Source organism: Mesoplodon densirostris, chromosome 12 (assembly GCF_025265405.1).
Source record: "Mesoplodon densirostris isolate mMesDen1 chromosome 12, mMesDen1 primary haplotype, whole genome shotgun sequence".
Taxonomy (NCBI): domain Eukaryota; kingdom Metazoa; phylum Chordata; class Mammalia; order Artiodactyla; family Ziphiidae; genus Mesoplodon; species Mesoplodon densirostris.
Window position 1 is genome coordinate 41,324,898 of NC_082672.1, and position 17,666 is coordinate 41,342,563.

Consider the following 17,666-nt stretch of genomic DNA (forward strand, 5'->3'; position numbering starts at 1 on the left):
AACACATCCCTGTAGCTAGCATAATATAAGACATATCTTTATTTTCTGCAATAAGTATCCCTTTAAAAAACAGAACATTGAAGCTATTCACTATATGTCAGTTTAAATATGATTGAAAAACTTGAAGTATCATTAATACAAATGAATATGAAATAAATTGAAAAAAATCACAACCATTACAGTTGATTTGTTACAAAGTACTATCAGTGTGACATTAGGGCCTAAGGTGAACTAACATAATTGATGACAGTCAGCATTTATACATACTTATGTAATGATGTTTACGTGACTGTTTATGCAGCTCAATAGCATGCTATTAAACATTTCAGAAGAGGCTTCCCCATGGAGTCAGATGTAAAATCTACAGCTTCTGGGTGCTACATTCTTTCTACAGCATTCCTATATTGACTATATTTCATTGTAAAGTGATTAATTAACTCTAAGATTCTCCTGAATCAGTTAGTCTTTCTCACTCTCCATTTCATATCTTTTCAAATATTGCTAATTCTCACTAACATTTCCTTACTTCCCCTTTAGTCTAGAGAATTCAGTTATCACTTTTACCAGAGAATCTTGCCTCTTCTGGTCCCAAACCCCACACCAGTTTATCAACGATGCTTCTCCTGTATGTCTCCATAGCCCCTTGGGCATATCCCACTCATAACACTTAATACACTAGATTGTGCTCACTTGTTCATATATCCGTTTCTCTTACTAGAGCAGGAGCTTTTCGAGATCAGGGACAATTACTCCTTTCTAATATATGCCTTCTGGAATATTCCCTTTGATACACACAGCTTCTCTATTTTTAGGTAATTGTTATCAGTCAAGGTGTAGTCGCTAAATAAATACTTTGAATATAATATATACACTAGATGTGACTAAGTATGTGTATGTGTGTATGTGTGTGTGTGTATACTGAGTGTAGGTGAGACTAATAATAAATCTCAAAAAAATCCCAAAAGCTCATACAACTCAATAACAAAAAAATATATAATAATAAACAAACAAATCGAAAAATGGGCAGAAAACCTAAATAGACATTTCTCCAAAGAAGACATACAGATGGTCAACAGGCACATGAAAAGATGCTCAACATCCCTAATTATCAGAGAAATGCAAATCAAAACTACAATGAGGTATCACCTCACACCAGTCAGAATGGCCATCATCAAAAAATCTACAAACAGTAAATGCTGGAGAGGGTGAGGAGAAAAGGTGACCCTCCTACACTGTTGGAGGGAATGTAAATTGGTGCAGGCACTGTGGAGAACAGCATGGAGGTTCCTCAAAAAATTAAAAATAGAGTTACCACATGAAACAGCAATCCCAATCCTGGGCATATACCTGGAGAAAACTCTAATTTGAAAAGATACATGTGCCCTGATGTTCATAGCAGCACTATTACAATACCTAAGACATGGAAGCAACTTAAATATTGATCTACAGATGAACTGATAAAGAAGATGTGTTATTTATATATATATATAATGGAACATTACTCAGCCATAAAAAGAATGAAATAATGCCATTTGCGGCAACATGGATGGACCGATAGATTATCATACTAAGTAAAGTAAATCAGACACAGAAGGACAAATATAATATGATACAATTTTTATGTGGAACCTAATAAAAATGATACAAATGAACTTATTTACAAAACAGAAACAGACTCACAGACATAGAAAACAAACTTATGGTTACAAAAGGGAAAGGGAGGGAGGAGGGATAAATTAGGAGTTTGGGATTAGCAGATACAAACCACTATATATAAAATAGATAAACAGGGCTTCCCTGGTGGTGCAGTGGTTGAGAGTCTGCCTGCTGATGCAGGGGACACGGGTTCGTGCCCTGGTCCGGGAAGATCCCACATGCCGCGGAGTGGCAGGGCCCATGAGCCATGGCCACTGGGCCTGCGTGTCGGGAGCCTGCGCTCCGCAACGGGAGAGGCCACAACAGTGAGAGGCCCGCGTACCGCAAAAAAAAAAAGAAAGATAAACAACAAGGTCCTACTGCATAGCACAGGGAAGTATATTTAATATCTTGTAATTAAACTATAGTGGAAAAGAAAAAATAAACTCCCCCCAAATATTTAAGGTAAAATGCCAATTTAATTGACCCATGCAAAACCACAAACTGTATAAAAAATGCAAATATATAGAAAATCTTACATCAACACAGAACCAAAAGTAAGCATGTAATCATCATCCCATAACTATTAAGAAAAATTTAACTTGTGTTGCAAAATTTACCACATTAAGAAAGATATCAAAGTCCAGTTCAAAACTTGAGAAATGCATGCCACATAGCTGAGGGAATCTGAGTAGGTACTTACATTTTGTGTCCATTAAAAGAATATTTATAGCTGCATTATATACAACAGCCTTAAATTAGAACAATCCATATGACAACCAGCAGTATGATGGATAAAAAGTGGTATTTAAATAATGGTATGAATTAAATTACTGCTACACATAATGACATGAGTCATTTCAAAAACTAATGTTGAATAAAAGAAATCATGAACACAAAAATGTGTAAATAATTTCATTTACATTTGTGAAAGCTGATTTCCTAACTTAGATGGGTTTTCTTTTTTTTTTTGGAAATTAGATAAGAAAATTTCTTTGCAAATGTGGTTTCCATTGTATTGCAGAGTTGAAAATTTCTGGTACAGGAGGTAGAAAACAGCCAAAGACAAATGTCACTTACTTGAAAACTTTACTTAGTTGTGCCCGAAGTATTCCCCCAAATTCAGTCAATCTTAAGCAGGATAGCATTCTTATACAATCCTGTATCTTATACTGTTTTGACCATTTACTGTTTTGACATTATTTTTACTAAAAATACTTTTTTGAAGGAAAATATTTTTTTCCTAGAAGTAATTTCTACTCTATGTGTTTCTTAATCTAAATACAAATGTTTGACAATTAATTCAACATATTTTTGATATGTAGACTTCTTCAGATCCATGTTATTTCTATAAATGAAATCATGAACCATTTTATATTACCACATAGCAAGCTTTTGTTTTATTGTTTAACATTTTAGAAATTTGTTTATAACTTCATTTTATGGTTAATTAAGAATATGAGATATACATAACATATAAAGATAGTCAATTTATTGTTAATGCCCTGTCATATTTTACCACTTCCATAATGAGATATAATAAATAATTGCCTGTTATGTCAGGGATACCAAAAAAAGTTATCAATTTATTTCTCTGAACATATACAATAATATGACACTAAGTGGTCTCATTGGCCTTTGTTTTAGTAATAATGTTTCTGAAACAGTTTTAGAAGAGCTTAAAACTATGCATGTTTTACAATAACAATGCCTTATGAAAAAGTAATTCTTATGAGGTATACTCTTAAAGTTCTTGCTCTGCTTGGTGATTCTGCTATGGCTATTCACTTAAGATGTTTCCTGAGCTCTTTAATATGCTTTCTTATGACACAGAAATCAAAATAAAAATACATGTTGCCATAATAGCGTATGACAAGACTTTTTTTTTTTTTTTTTGCTGTACGCGGGCCTCTCACTGTCGTGGCCTCTCCCGTTGCGGAGCACAGGCTCCGGATGCGCAGGCTCAGCGGCCATGGCTCACAGGCTCAGCCGCTCTGCGGCATGTGGGATCTTCCCGGACCGGGGCACGAACCCGTGTCCCCTGCATCGGCAGGCGGACTCTCAACCACTGTGCCACCAGGGAAGCCTGGCAAGACATTTTTGCCAGGCAGTTTGAACCATTTCTAAATGCCATTATGTGGTTAAGCAGTGAGGCACAACAGGTTATACTACATTGTCAAGTTCTATAATAGGTGTGGAAATTGCTTCTCAGCATCACACCCAGGCGTATCTTTGAGATTTTACATGACAATTTCACAGGGTTATAAAAAAAAAATAAATGAAGTCATTAAAAAACATTTTTCTTAGGTAAATTTTAAAGCTTTCAATCACCCCGTGTGCAGTCATTAGAGTCTAATGCCTTTTCCTGGGAAAATATTTCATATAGATTTTTTAGCTTCTTTTACTGGTAACTCAAAATTTGTTAAATTTGACTTATTTAAATTTTGTCCCTATCTTGAAAAATAATGGAAGAAATTACCTTCAACTCAATTTCCAAGGTGACAGTTTATCAATCACAGTGATAAGTGCTAGGGCTTCTTCATAACTTATTTGACTCCCTGACTTTTCCATCTTTCCTCAACCCTCAGATTGCCTCGAATGATTTGTGGAATCTTCTATCTCAGATGAGAGTGAGAATGCCCTCGCCAGGGAGTGACTGTGGAGGTTTAGGAAACAGAGGAGTATTCTTGTGGTAAGAGAGCTCAAGGGTATGCAAAATTGAGGACGTTAGTCCCTCTGTTCAGTTATTGTATATAAGAGCACCGGAACCAAATATTTTAATTTACTCTTTGGTTACACAAAGTAACTCATAAGGTTACTGCTTATTTATGAAATGGCAAGAAGCTATGTCCAGATTCATAAAGGTTTTCTAAATCAACTAGAAGTTAGAGCAACAAAAGCTCTTGGATTGATTCCAGGAGTCCTCGTGGATACCAAAACCCTCAGATGCTCAAATCCCTTGTCTAAAATGGCATAGTGCAGTGAATAAAGTGGGCTCTCCATATCTGCAGATGTCAAACTCGCAGATAGGGAGGGCTAACTGTATTTGTTCCTGGAGAAACGGACCTTGAGGCGAGTGTAGTCAAGGACAGAGATTATTTAAAAGGGCAAAGGGCAATGGTAGGAGAGATTTGAAACAGACAAGGAAATTCAGCCAACAAAGTGTGTGCTATCAAGCCAGTACCACAGTAGTCAAATGGAGCTTAACTCCATGGTGAAACTCTTGGAAACAATCTAAAACACACACGTTAGAATTATCCCGAACCAAAGTAAGGGAGCTGGAGATTAATATAGCAACTCTAGAGAGCACTGGGTGATGCTACTGGAGTGAGGAAATGTGTATTAATTCCACAGCACTTCCAGACTCCCAAGAGCATGTGAGCTGAGTGACCTTCCATAACTGGAGAAACAAAGCACTAAGGCACAAAGACACAGACAGTGGCAGTTGAAAGTTCAGTGGAGCATAAGGCAAAGTCCAAGGAGTGTGAATGGGCATCTCCTGTATCTATTAAATCCACAAAACACTACAATATTTCTGCTAAGTACATTACATTTCCAGGTTTTCTATTATTTACAATTGGATAATCATGTTCTCTACAGTTTCACTAAGAAACTGAAAATGTTTATCAGTAAAGATTAGAAGACAGAACATAAATCTTCATGTAAAAGGAATAGATATACTTATAACCCTCTTTGTTCACTGTTGTTATAATCTATGCATTCTCCAGTGCATCCTTTCATGACTTCATACAAATTATGGGGTCCACTTCCGTTTAAATGATGAAGACCCTTAAATTCAACCACATCCTGGATATCTCTCTTGAGCTGGAAGCATTTGTCCAACTATTTTTTGTAGTTCTCATTTTAAGTAATAATGTTCTAATAAATTAGCTAGTATTGATCAGGTATGTACTTTGTGCTAAGTATTATATTATGCAATTAGCTTTGCTATGGATTATCTTAATCTTCAAAGCAACGTTCGAAGCAGATACTGTTTCTATTAGAATTTAAAACATGGGGAAATAGGCTTTGAGAATTTAATTAGCTTTGACATTAGCTAGTGGGTGGTAGATTATGAATTTAAATCAGCATTCTGATTCTGAAGCCCCTGCATCAAAGTTTAACTAGGGAGATAGAACCAGTAGGTAATGTATAAGAGATTTATTGCTTGTGCTAGCTGGACAAGTATGAAATTTGTCAGGCAAGCTGTCCAGAAGCAGGCTATAATTCTTGGGCATGAGCTGAAGCTGTTGTCCACAGGTGGAATTTAACTTCAGAAAAACTTCAACTTTTTTCATAAGGCATTCACCTGATTATATAAGGCCCACAAAGATTTTGTTCAATAATCTCCCTTATTTAAAGTCAACTGATTATGGAACTCCCTCTGGCAAGAGCACCAGAATCACAACTAACTACTCAACAATCATTGACAGGAAGTCACTGGAACACACCAAAAAAATATTCCACATCCAAAGACAAAGCACAAGCTTCAATGTGACGGACTTCAACATGACTGGGGGAAACAGAGACTCCACTCTTGGAGGGCACACACAAAGTAGTGTGCACATCAGGACACAGGGGAAGGAGCAGTGACCCCACAGGAGACTGAACCAGACCTATCTGCTAGCATTGGAGGGTCTCCTGCAGAGGCGGGGGATGGCTGTGGCACACCACCGGAAAAAGGACACTGGCAGCAGAAGTTCTGGGAAATATTCATTGGTGTGAGCCCTCCCAGAGTCCACCATTAGCCCCACTAAAGAGCCTGTAGGCGACCAGTGCTGGGTCGCCTCAGGCCAAACAACCAACAGGGAGGGAACTCAGCCCCACCCATCATCAGGCAAGCAGATTAAAGTTTTACTGAGCTCAGTGCAGCAGAGCAACACTCAGCTATACCCACCACCAGTCCCTCCCATCAGGAAGCTTGCACAAGCCTCTTAGATAGCCTCACAGACCAGAGGGCAGACAGCAGAAGCAAGAAGAGCTACAATCCTGCAGCCCGTGGAATGAAAAACACATTCACAGAAAGGTACACAAAATGAAAAGGCAGAGGTCTATGAACCAGATGACAGAAAAAGATAAAACCCCAGAAAAACAACTACATGAAGTGGAGATAGGTAACCTTCCAGAAAAAGAATTCAGAATAATGATAGTGAAGATGATCCAGGACCTCAGAAAAAGTATGAAGGCAAAGATCGAGAACATGCAAGAAATGATTAACAAAGACATGACAGAATTAAAGAACAAACACCTAGAAGAATTAAAGAGCAAACAAACAGAGATGAACCATACAATAACTAAAATGAAAAATACACTTGAAGGAATCAATAACAGAATAACTGAGGCAGAAGAACGGATAAGTGACCTGGAAGACAGAATGGTGGAATTCACTGCTGGGGAACAGAATAAAGAAAAAATGATGAAAAGAAATGAAGACAGCCTAAGAGAATTCTGGGACAACAATAAACATGCCATCATTCTCATTATAGCAGTCCCAGAGAAGAAGAGAAAGAGGAAGGAGTCCAGAAAATATTTGAAGAGATTATAGTCGAAAACTTCCCTAACATGGGAAGGGAAATAGCCACCCAAGTCCAGGAAGTGCAGAGTCCCAGGCAGGATAAAACCAAGGAGAAACATGCCAAGACAAACAGTAATCAAACTGACAAAAATTAAAGACAAAGAAAAGTTACTGAAAGCAAGAAGGGAAAAATGACAAATAACATACAAAGGGAACTCCCATAAGGTTAACAGATGATTTCTCAGCACAAACTCTACAAACCAGAAGGGAGTGGCACAATTTATATAAAGTGATGAAAGGGAAGAAGCTACAGCCAAGATTACTCTACCTGGCAAAGATAACATTCAGATTCGACAGAGAAATCAAGCTTTACAGACAAGCAGAAACTAAGAGAATTCAGCACCACGAAACCAGCTCTACAACAAATGGTAAAGTAACTTCTCTAAATGGGAAACAAAAGAGAAGAACAGGACCTACAAAAAACAAACCCAAAACAATTAAGAAAACTGTAATAGGAACATACATATCAATAAATACCTTAAATGTGAATGGATTAAATGCTCCAACCAAAGGACACAGACTTACTGAATGGATACAAAAACAAGACCCATATATATGCTGTCCACAAGAGACACACTTCAGACTTAGGGACACATACAGACTGAAAGTGCAGGGATGGAAAAAGATATTCCATGCAAATGGAAATCAAAAGAAAGCAGGAGTAGCAATATTCATATAGATAAAATAGACTTTAAAATAAAGCATGTCACAAGAGACAAGGAAGGAAACTACATAATGATCAAGGGATCAATCTACAAATAAGATATAACAATTATAATTATATATGAACCCAACATAGGAACACCTCAATACATAAGGCAAATGCTCACAGCTATAAAAGAGGAAATCAACAGTAACACAATAACAGTGGAGGACTTTAACACCTCACTTACACCTATGGACAGATCATCCAGAAAGAAAATTAATAAGAAAACACAAGCTTTAAATGACACAATACACCAGATAGATTTAACTGATATTTATAGGACATTCCATAAAAAATCAGCAGATTACACTTTCTTCTCAAGTGCACACAGCACATTCTCCAGGACAGATCACATCCTGGGTCCCAAATCAAACCTCAGTAAATTTTAAGAAAATGGAAATCATATCAAGCATCTTTCCTGACCACAATATTATGAGATTAGAAAACAATTACAGTGAAAAAAACATAAAAAACACAAACACATGGAGGATAAACAATATGTTACTAAATAACCAAGAGGTCACTGAAGAAATCAAAGAGGAAATCAAAAAATGCCTAGAGACATATGACAATGAAAACACGGTGATCCAAAACCTATGGGATGCAGCAACAGCAGTTCTAAGAGAGAAGTTTATAGCTATACAAGCCTACCTTAAGAAACAAGAAAATTTCAAATAAACAATCTAACCTTACACCTAAAGGAACTAGAAAAGAAGAATAAACAAAACCCAAAGTTAGTAGAAGGAAAGAGATTATAAAGATCAGAGCAGAAACAAATGAAATAGCAACAAAGAAAACAATAGTAAAGTTCAGTAAAACTAAAAGCTGGTTCTTTGAGAAGATAAAAAGAATTGATAAACCATTAGCCAGACTCATCAAGAAAAAGAGGGAGAGGACTCAAATCAATAAAATTAGAAATGAAAAAAGAGAAGTTACAACAGACACCACAGAAATACAAAGCATCATCAGAGACTACTACAAGCAAGCCTATGCCAATACAATGGAAAACCTGGAAGAAATGGACAAGTTTTTAGAAAGGTATAACCTTCCAACACTGAACCAGGAAGAAATAGAAAATATAAACAGACCAATCACAAGTAATGAAATTGAAACTGATTAAAAATCTTCCAACAAACAAAAGTGCAGGGCCAGATGACTTCACAGGTGAATTCTATCAAACATTTAGAGAAGAGCTAACACCCATCCTTCTCAAACTCTTCCAAAAAAATTGCAGAGGAAGGAACACTCCCTAACTCATTCTACAAGGCCACCATCATCCTGATACCAAAACCAGACAGATACTACAAAAAAAGAAATTTACAGACCAATATCACTGATGAACATACATGAAAAAAAATCCTCAAATAATAGCAAAAAATCCAGCAACACACTAAAAGGATCATACACCATGATCAAGTGGGATTTATCCCACGGATGCAAGGATTCTTCAATATATGCAAATCAATCAATGTGATACACCATATCAATAAACTGAAGAATAAAAAGCATATGATCATCTCAATAGATGCATAAAAAGCTTTTGACAAAATTCAACACCCATTTATGATAAAAAATCTCCAGAAAGTAGGTATAGAGGGAATTTACCTCAGCATAATAAAGACCATATATGAAAAACCCACAGCCAACACTGTTCTCAATGGTGAAAAACTGAAATCATTTCCACTAAGATCAGGAAAAAGACAAGGTTGCCCACTCTCAACACTAATATTCTACATAGTTTTCGAAGTTCTAGCCACAGCAATCAGAGAAGAAAAAGAAATAAAAGGAATCCAAATTGGAAAAGAATAAGTAAAACTGTTACTGTTTGCAGATGACATGATACTATACATAGAGAATCCTAAAGAAGCTACCAGAAAACTACTAGAGCTAATCAATGAATTTGGTAAAGTTGCAGGATACAAAATTAATGCACAGAAATCTCTTGCATTCCTGTACACTAACAATGAAAGATCAGAAAGAGAAATTAAGGAAACAATCCCATTCACCACTGCAACAAAAAGAATAAAATACCTAGGAATTAAACCTACCTAAAAAGGTAAAAGACCTGTACTTAGAAAACTATAAGACACCGATGAAAGAAATCAAAGATGACACAAACAGATAGATAGATATACCATGTTCTTGGATTGGAAGAATCAATTGTGAAAATGACTATACTACCCAAAGCAATCTACAGTTTCAATGCAATCCCTATCAAATTACCAAAGGCTTTTTTTTTACAGAAGTAGAAAAAATATCTTAAAATGTGTATGGAGACACAAAAGACCCCAAATAGCCAAAGCAATCTTGTGGGAAAAAAATGGAGTTGGAGGAATCAGACTCTGTGATTTCAAACTATACTACAAAGCTACCGTAATCAAGACAATATGGTACTGGCACAAAAACAGAAATATAGATCAATGGAACAGGATAGAAAGCCCAGAGATAAACCCACGCACATATGGTCACCTTATCTTTGATAAAGGAGTCAAGGATACAATGGAGAAAAGGCAGCCTCTTCAATAGTGGTGCTGGGAAAACTGGACAGCTACATATAAAAGAATGGAATTAGAGCACTCCCAACCACCATGCACAAAAATAAACTCAAAATGGATTAAAGACCTAAATGTAAGCTCAGACACTATAAAACTCTTAGAGAAAAACATAGGAAGAACACTCTTTGACATAAACCACAGCAAGATTTTTTTTGACCCACCTCCTAGAGTAATGGATATAAAAACAAAAATAAAGAAATGGGACCTAATGAAACTTAAAAGCTTTTGCACAGCAAAGAAATTATAAACAAGATGAAAAGACAAGCCTCAGAATGGGAGAAAATATTTGCAAACGAATCAACGGACAAAGGATTAATCTCCAAAATATATAAACAGCTCATGCAGCTCAATATTAAAAAAAAACCCACCCATTCCAAAAATGGGCAGAAGACCTAAATAGACATTTCTCCATAGAAGACATACAGATGGCCAAGAGGCACATGAAAAGCTGCTCAACATCACTAACAGAGAAATGCAAATCAAAACTACAATGAGGTATCACCTCACACCAGTTAGAATGGACATCATCAGAAAATCTACAAACAATAAGAGCTTGAGAGTGTGTGAAGAAAGAGGAACCCTCTTGCACCATTGATAGGAATGTAAATTGATACAGCCTCTGTGGAGAACAGTATGGAGGTTCCTTGAAAAACTAAAAATAGAATTACGATAGCAATCCCACTACTGGGCATATACCCAGGGAAACCCATAATTCAAAAAGACACCTGCGTCCCAGTGTTCATTGCAACAGTATTTATAATAGCCAGGTCATAGAAGTAACCTAAATGTCCATCGACAGACGAATGGATAAAGAAGATGTGGTGCATATATCCAATGGAGTATTACTCAGCCATAAAAAGGAATGAAATTGGGTCACTTGTAGAGACGTGGATGGATCTAGAGACTGTCATACAGAGTGAAGTAAGTCAGAAAGAGAAAAACAAATATCGTATATTAACACATATATGTGGAATCTAGAAAAATGGTACAGATGAACTGGGTTTCAAGGCAGAAATAGAGACACAGATGTAGAGAACAAACGTAGGGACAGCGAGGTGAGAAAGTGGGAGTGGGGTGTGGTGGTGGGATGAATCTGGAGATTGGGATTGATATATGTATATATACTAATATGGATAAAATAGACAACTAATAAGAACCTGCTGTAAAAAAAATAACTAAAAAAATTCAAAAAAAAACCTAAAATTAAAAAAAAAATAAAGTCAGCTGATTATGGACTCTAATCACATCTACAAAATACTCTCACAGCAACACCTATATTAGGTGTTTGATCAAATAACTAGAGCCTAGCCAAATAGACATATAAAACTAATTATCAACGTGCTAACCATTAAACTCTATCACTTCATCTGAATAATCCACAACATCTCAAACTCAGCATGATTGAAATGTTTCCTAAAATAAATGCTCTTTTTCCTATCTAGATTTCCTACCAGCCTTATCTAGATTCTCCTATGGAAAAAAAAAAAAAGACTTTGGGGCCTCCCGGGTGGCGCAGTGGTTGAGAGTCCGCCTGCCGATGCAGGGGATACGGGTTCGTGCCCCGATCTGGGAGGATCCCATATGCCGCGGAGCGGCTGGGCCCGTGAGCCATGGCCTCTGGGCCTGCGCATCCGGAGCCTGTGCTCCGCAACGGGAGAGGCCACGACAGTGAGAGGCCCGCATACTGCAAAAAGAAAAAAAAAAAAAAAAAAAAAAAAAAGACTTTGATTTCATCTACACATCTCTACATGAGTTTAAAAATCATTTTTATGTTCAGTACCTAGCTAATGAACACATATGAAGCACTCAATAAATGCCTGTAGATTAAATAAATACAACTTTACCCAGCACACATCTGTTTGGTTCAAAAACTATAATATCTTTATAAATATATATTTGCAAACTATATATTTAAATGATGTATCACTCTTTTCAACCATCCTTACACAGGCTTTATTTAAAAATAAAATTAGTTTTCCTTGTTTCCTTTTATGGGTATTTTAAATATTAAAATGTGAAACAAATATTAACATGTATCTACCATAGTGTGAAATTCTTTTCCAAATTAGCCACTGAGGTTTGCATTTACTGAGCTTCTATTTAGTATCAAGGACAAGATGATAGATTTAAATGAACGTATTTTGATAAAATTGATTCAGTATTATAAGGCTTTCATTAAGTCATTTTTATATTTCCTTTTATTCGTTAAATGTCCATTGAGCATTATAAAACAGATCCACAAGGTATAGAAATGATTATGAGATAAATTTTGCCATAAAGAAGTCAAGATTAGTTTTATATCATCTAAGGAATCTTGTTGCATTTTACATGACAATTTTTAACCTATTATATATAGAGAAAAAATATGACAATTTAGGAAAGAAAAAATGGATAGTGAGAAATATGTGTTTATATTGTAGTTTACAGGGAATGATTCCTTTGGTCAAAAAGAACAGACATGGAATAGAAAATATCATACTATGAAAAACAAGTGATCAAAAAGTTGAAAGTGTGAATGTTATAACATGATACTATTATAATTTCACACACATACATACACACACACACAAATAAATCCCAGAATATTTTAAATTACAAAGAAATTTGTCAGTTCATATTTAAAACAAAAATCCTATCAAAGTAATGTGGGAATTACCAAACTATTTCTTCCTGAATAATGAATGATTTTAAATTTTAAAAATTAAAATTAATTAAAAAAACAAGGCAACTGAATGGTTACTGTCTATAAATTGTGTATTTTCAGCACAATTTATCTTAACTCATTGGGTAGAACCACAGTAATAGTGTGACACGATGAACCAAAGAGCTGATTCTGTGCAGTGGCTTGTTCTGAGTCCAGCAGGTTAAATGAAGAATAACTAAAACTCCAGAAGAGATCAGGAATTTAATGGTACCCACCATTACACTTTTTAAACATTTTGCTATTTGGAACTAACAGAAAAGAGAGACAATAGTTGAAATTGTTTTAATAACTCAAAAGAAAATGTGCTCCTCCCATATTTCGCTTTCTGAACAGGAACAAAAAACTTAAAATTAGAAATCAAGGAGAAGTTACCAGGATAAGGATTGCCTATAAATAGAACTTATAAACCAAAACATATTTTTCTCTCAGAAATTTTAGCATTTTTAAAAAACAGACATATCTTTGTACTCCTATACCCATTTTATTAATTAGTTTTGTAAAATTGTTTGTAGGAATTCAGAAGATATGCATAGGTGATACTGGCCACGTCTCTAGCTAATTGTTGATGTGGCTCTCTAGTCCCTTAATCTTGGTTAGTGAAGGAGTATCAAGGTCAATTTCCCCACTATGAAAGTCCCGATACAGTGTCAGTATTGCCTTTGCCCAAAGGATTTCACCAGCTACCATTTTCTTACTGTTCACTGCTCATAGCTCTAGAGTTTCAGTTTAAGTCATACTGTGGGGGTAGGGAGTCTCAGAGTAGTCTTTTATTTCCTGAAAGTCTAGGTATAAAAAGTGAGTAGAGTTGGCCCTCTGAATCTGTGCACTCCGCATCTGTGGATTCAACTAACCTTGGATCAAAAAAAAAAAAAAAATTCCAGAATGTTCCAAAAATCAAAACTTGAATTTGCCTCCCACCAGTAACTACTTACTACTATTCACATTGTGTTCACAACTATTTATATAGCATTTACATTGTATTAGTTATTTAAATAACCTAGAGAGGATTCAAAGTATATGGGAGGATTTGTGTGATTATATGCAAATACTACACCATTTTACATGAGGGATTTCAGCATCCTCGGATTTTGATATCTGTAAGGACCTTGAAGCATTTCCCTGTGGATATCTAGGGATGACTGTAAATACTTTTTCCAGATTTAGTTGTTTTTCAGTGGGAAGACATTTTAGAAAATCTAATCTGCCATACAATTGGGGCAGAACATATTTTTAGGCTTTGAACTCTAAATATTTTACCTATATAAAACTTAAACTAATTAAAAATTATTAGACTAAAACAAAACAAATCTAACATGAATATTCAGCATGACTGATGTGAAAAACTGCCAACTATTTTTGACATCACAAACTAAGTTATTTGGGAGAATGAATGTGTTTATCAGGCACCAGGAAACACAAAAAGGAAACTAATATGTAAAAGTTAATACTCTCGACAGCATGACCACAGGGAACAGACCTTTTATTTGATGCTAATTTTGTAGCATATAGAACTAAAAGGGGCTTCTATGATTTAAAAAGTTACAGTACGCATTCTTATTTGACCCTTTTCTGAAAGACATCATTATGAAAATTCTGAAAATGACATTAAAATTAAGATTCTAAAAGCATGAAGTCATGTTCTCATTTTATGTATTGCCTTTTCAGTTATTTTGTTATTACTTGTCAAAACATTCTTTATGTAATTGGTTGAATTGCCATGCATTGCCTGAGAGTTTTGAATTTAATTTTAAGACCTGAAACCCTAAAAATCCTAGAAGAAAACAGGTAATGTCACCGTAACTCACTCAATTGCTTAAACCAGGCATTGTAAACTATGACCCTTTACAAAACATGTTTGAGGACCTCTGGCTTAAACTAATCTTCAGTTTTCTCTCTCATTCATCTTATATGTTTAGTCAATTGCTAACTTCCATTGAAACTTCCAGTTATATAACATACGTCCATCAAATTTGTTTTTCCTCTATCCCCACGCCCACTATTGTTCCATAATTCCTCCTCTTGATTGCTGTAAACTTCCCTAAATGTTTTTTGGCTTCTATCCATTCTCTCCTATTCTTGATTCCAGCTGCTGCACTGATATTTCCAAATGCAAACAAAATTATGGCTGCTTAGAATCCTTCATTGCCTTTGCATTACTAAATTATTTTATTTTCCTTTGTTAAGTTACATGGCTCTTAGTATGATACCTAAGATCCTTCACAAACTGGCCCTCTGACACAATCTCTTTAGCTGCCCACTTCACCTATATCAACTCAACCTCTGTTGTTTTTCACCCTTACAGAACTATTTGGTGGAGCAAATGTTCTGTGATACATACTTTTCTTGACTTTGCACATGATGCTATTTTTTTTGCCTATAACACAGTGAAGACATACAGAAAATGGCTAAGACATAAACTGAGAGAGAAAGACAAAGCTGAAAATAGAAATAAAGGAAGCTCATATTTATGTAGAAGACTAGACTAGAAAAATTATAGAAAATAAATAAAATATGTCAATCCCAAGACAAAGAGAATAGGAAAAAAATGGCAACAGATGAAAGATGAACACAATAACCTAACACATTGTTACTAGCTTATTTGCAGACTTAATGAAATCCCATCTCAAGAAAAATCCACTTAAAGAGAATTGAGGAGAAAAAAAAATTACTGACCATTTGCATCTGCTTATATCATCTTAACACTCAATGTTTTAATATGTTTCTTTGAATTTAGGCTTTCTCACATACTTGACAAATAAAAAATGGAGAATAGAAGAAAATAATATGCTTTGATTTCTCTTTATTATCTCAATCCTATCCTTTTCTCAAGCCTTCTCTAGAGGTCAGCACAGAGTGGATCCTTATTAATTATTCCTGAAATTAACTGCTTTTTGCAGGGAAAGCAATGTCTGATTCTGATCTCACTAGAATTTAGATGCTTCCACAGAACAATCACTGTATTTATACTGGCTCACATAAAGAGAGTCCTCCCAAAAATACCCATCAAGAGAACCGTTCCAATATTTCTTGACAATTTTCATTGTTCCGTCTCAGCTACATGTAAACCTTTATTAAATCATTTCCCCTTTCAGAATAATTCCACACATTGATGGCAATTAGATTAGAAAAACACAAAGGTTTATTACTTTCAATGGACCTTTTATTTCTTGTAAAATATAGAAAAGCTGCCTTAGTGTCCTCACTTTGCAGTTTTTCAGGGTAAATGAGTATGGCAGGGACAAAGGCTTTAGATAATATTCCCTCCCATTTTCATCTTTTACAGAACTACATTTAGAGGAATGGCTTTTGGAGTTAATGTATTACTAAGTACTTTTATGATAAATTCTAAATGTGTTTATGCTGATTTGTACTCTAGCTTATAATTGTATTATATAGGCAACACTGCATTTTCTGGAAACTGCCTATAGCAAAGGCAATGGGCTATAAAAACACTAATGGAAGGATCAAGATATTAACTTTGAGGGACATTTGTCACTAATATGCAAAACTGTGTGGTAGAAGAATAAATGTTTTCATTTTATTAATTGTTTGTTACACCCTTTCTTCTCAGTGGTTGCACTCAATTTAAAAAAACAATAGTTTCTATTGTGAATTTATGGGGCAGTTTAGAAACAAAACTCACAATTTCCAAATTTGTAGGTATAGGTGGAATCATAAACGTAGTTAACTAATATGTCAAAGTCTTTGTTTTGAAAGTCTCAAAAGAGAAAAAATAAAATCTTAATATTAATAGTGAGATGTTTTAAAGACTAATAAGATAACAAGAGATTAGATTTAGATTTTAATTAGATAACTTATCTCTAACTTGAGAGACAGGAGCATTGGAACTCTAGAAGGAGCAGTTATTACAAGTGTACAAGAAGTCAGGATGTAAAATATAAAGTGCAAGATAAAAAATTACGAGAACAATGAGAATTAGCAAAAATATTAAGAGGAAAAACAGAGTTTTAAGTAATCTTAGCCACACAGAACTTACAGGTTGTTTATTCTTGAGGAAAAAAAAAAGACAGGAAGAAAAGACAATTATGCAGTCACATTCAGTAAGTATTTAGTTTTAATGACATTTATCTTTTTTATTATAAATTTATTTTTATTATCCAAATGTTAAAACAAAGTTTAAACTTTAGTAAAGGGTGAATCTAACTAAATATATATTTAAAATACACTATTTCTTTAAGAAAGATAAGCAAATGTGGTTTTTAAAAGTAATTAGTTGGAGTTCCCTGGTGGTCTAGTGGTCAGGGTTTGGCTCTTTCACTGCTGTAGCCCGGGTTCAATCCCTGGCTGGGGAACTGACATCCTGCAAGCCACAAGGTGTGGCCAAAAAAAAAATAATAATAATAGTAAAGGTATATATCCTAATAATTTATTATATTGAATGAGAAGACTATCTGGAGATGCATATGAAAATGATGAGCTGAATATAACATTTTAATGTTTCACACACTAAAGTGTTCAGGTTCCTTGGCA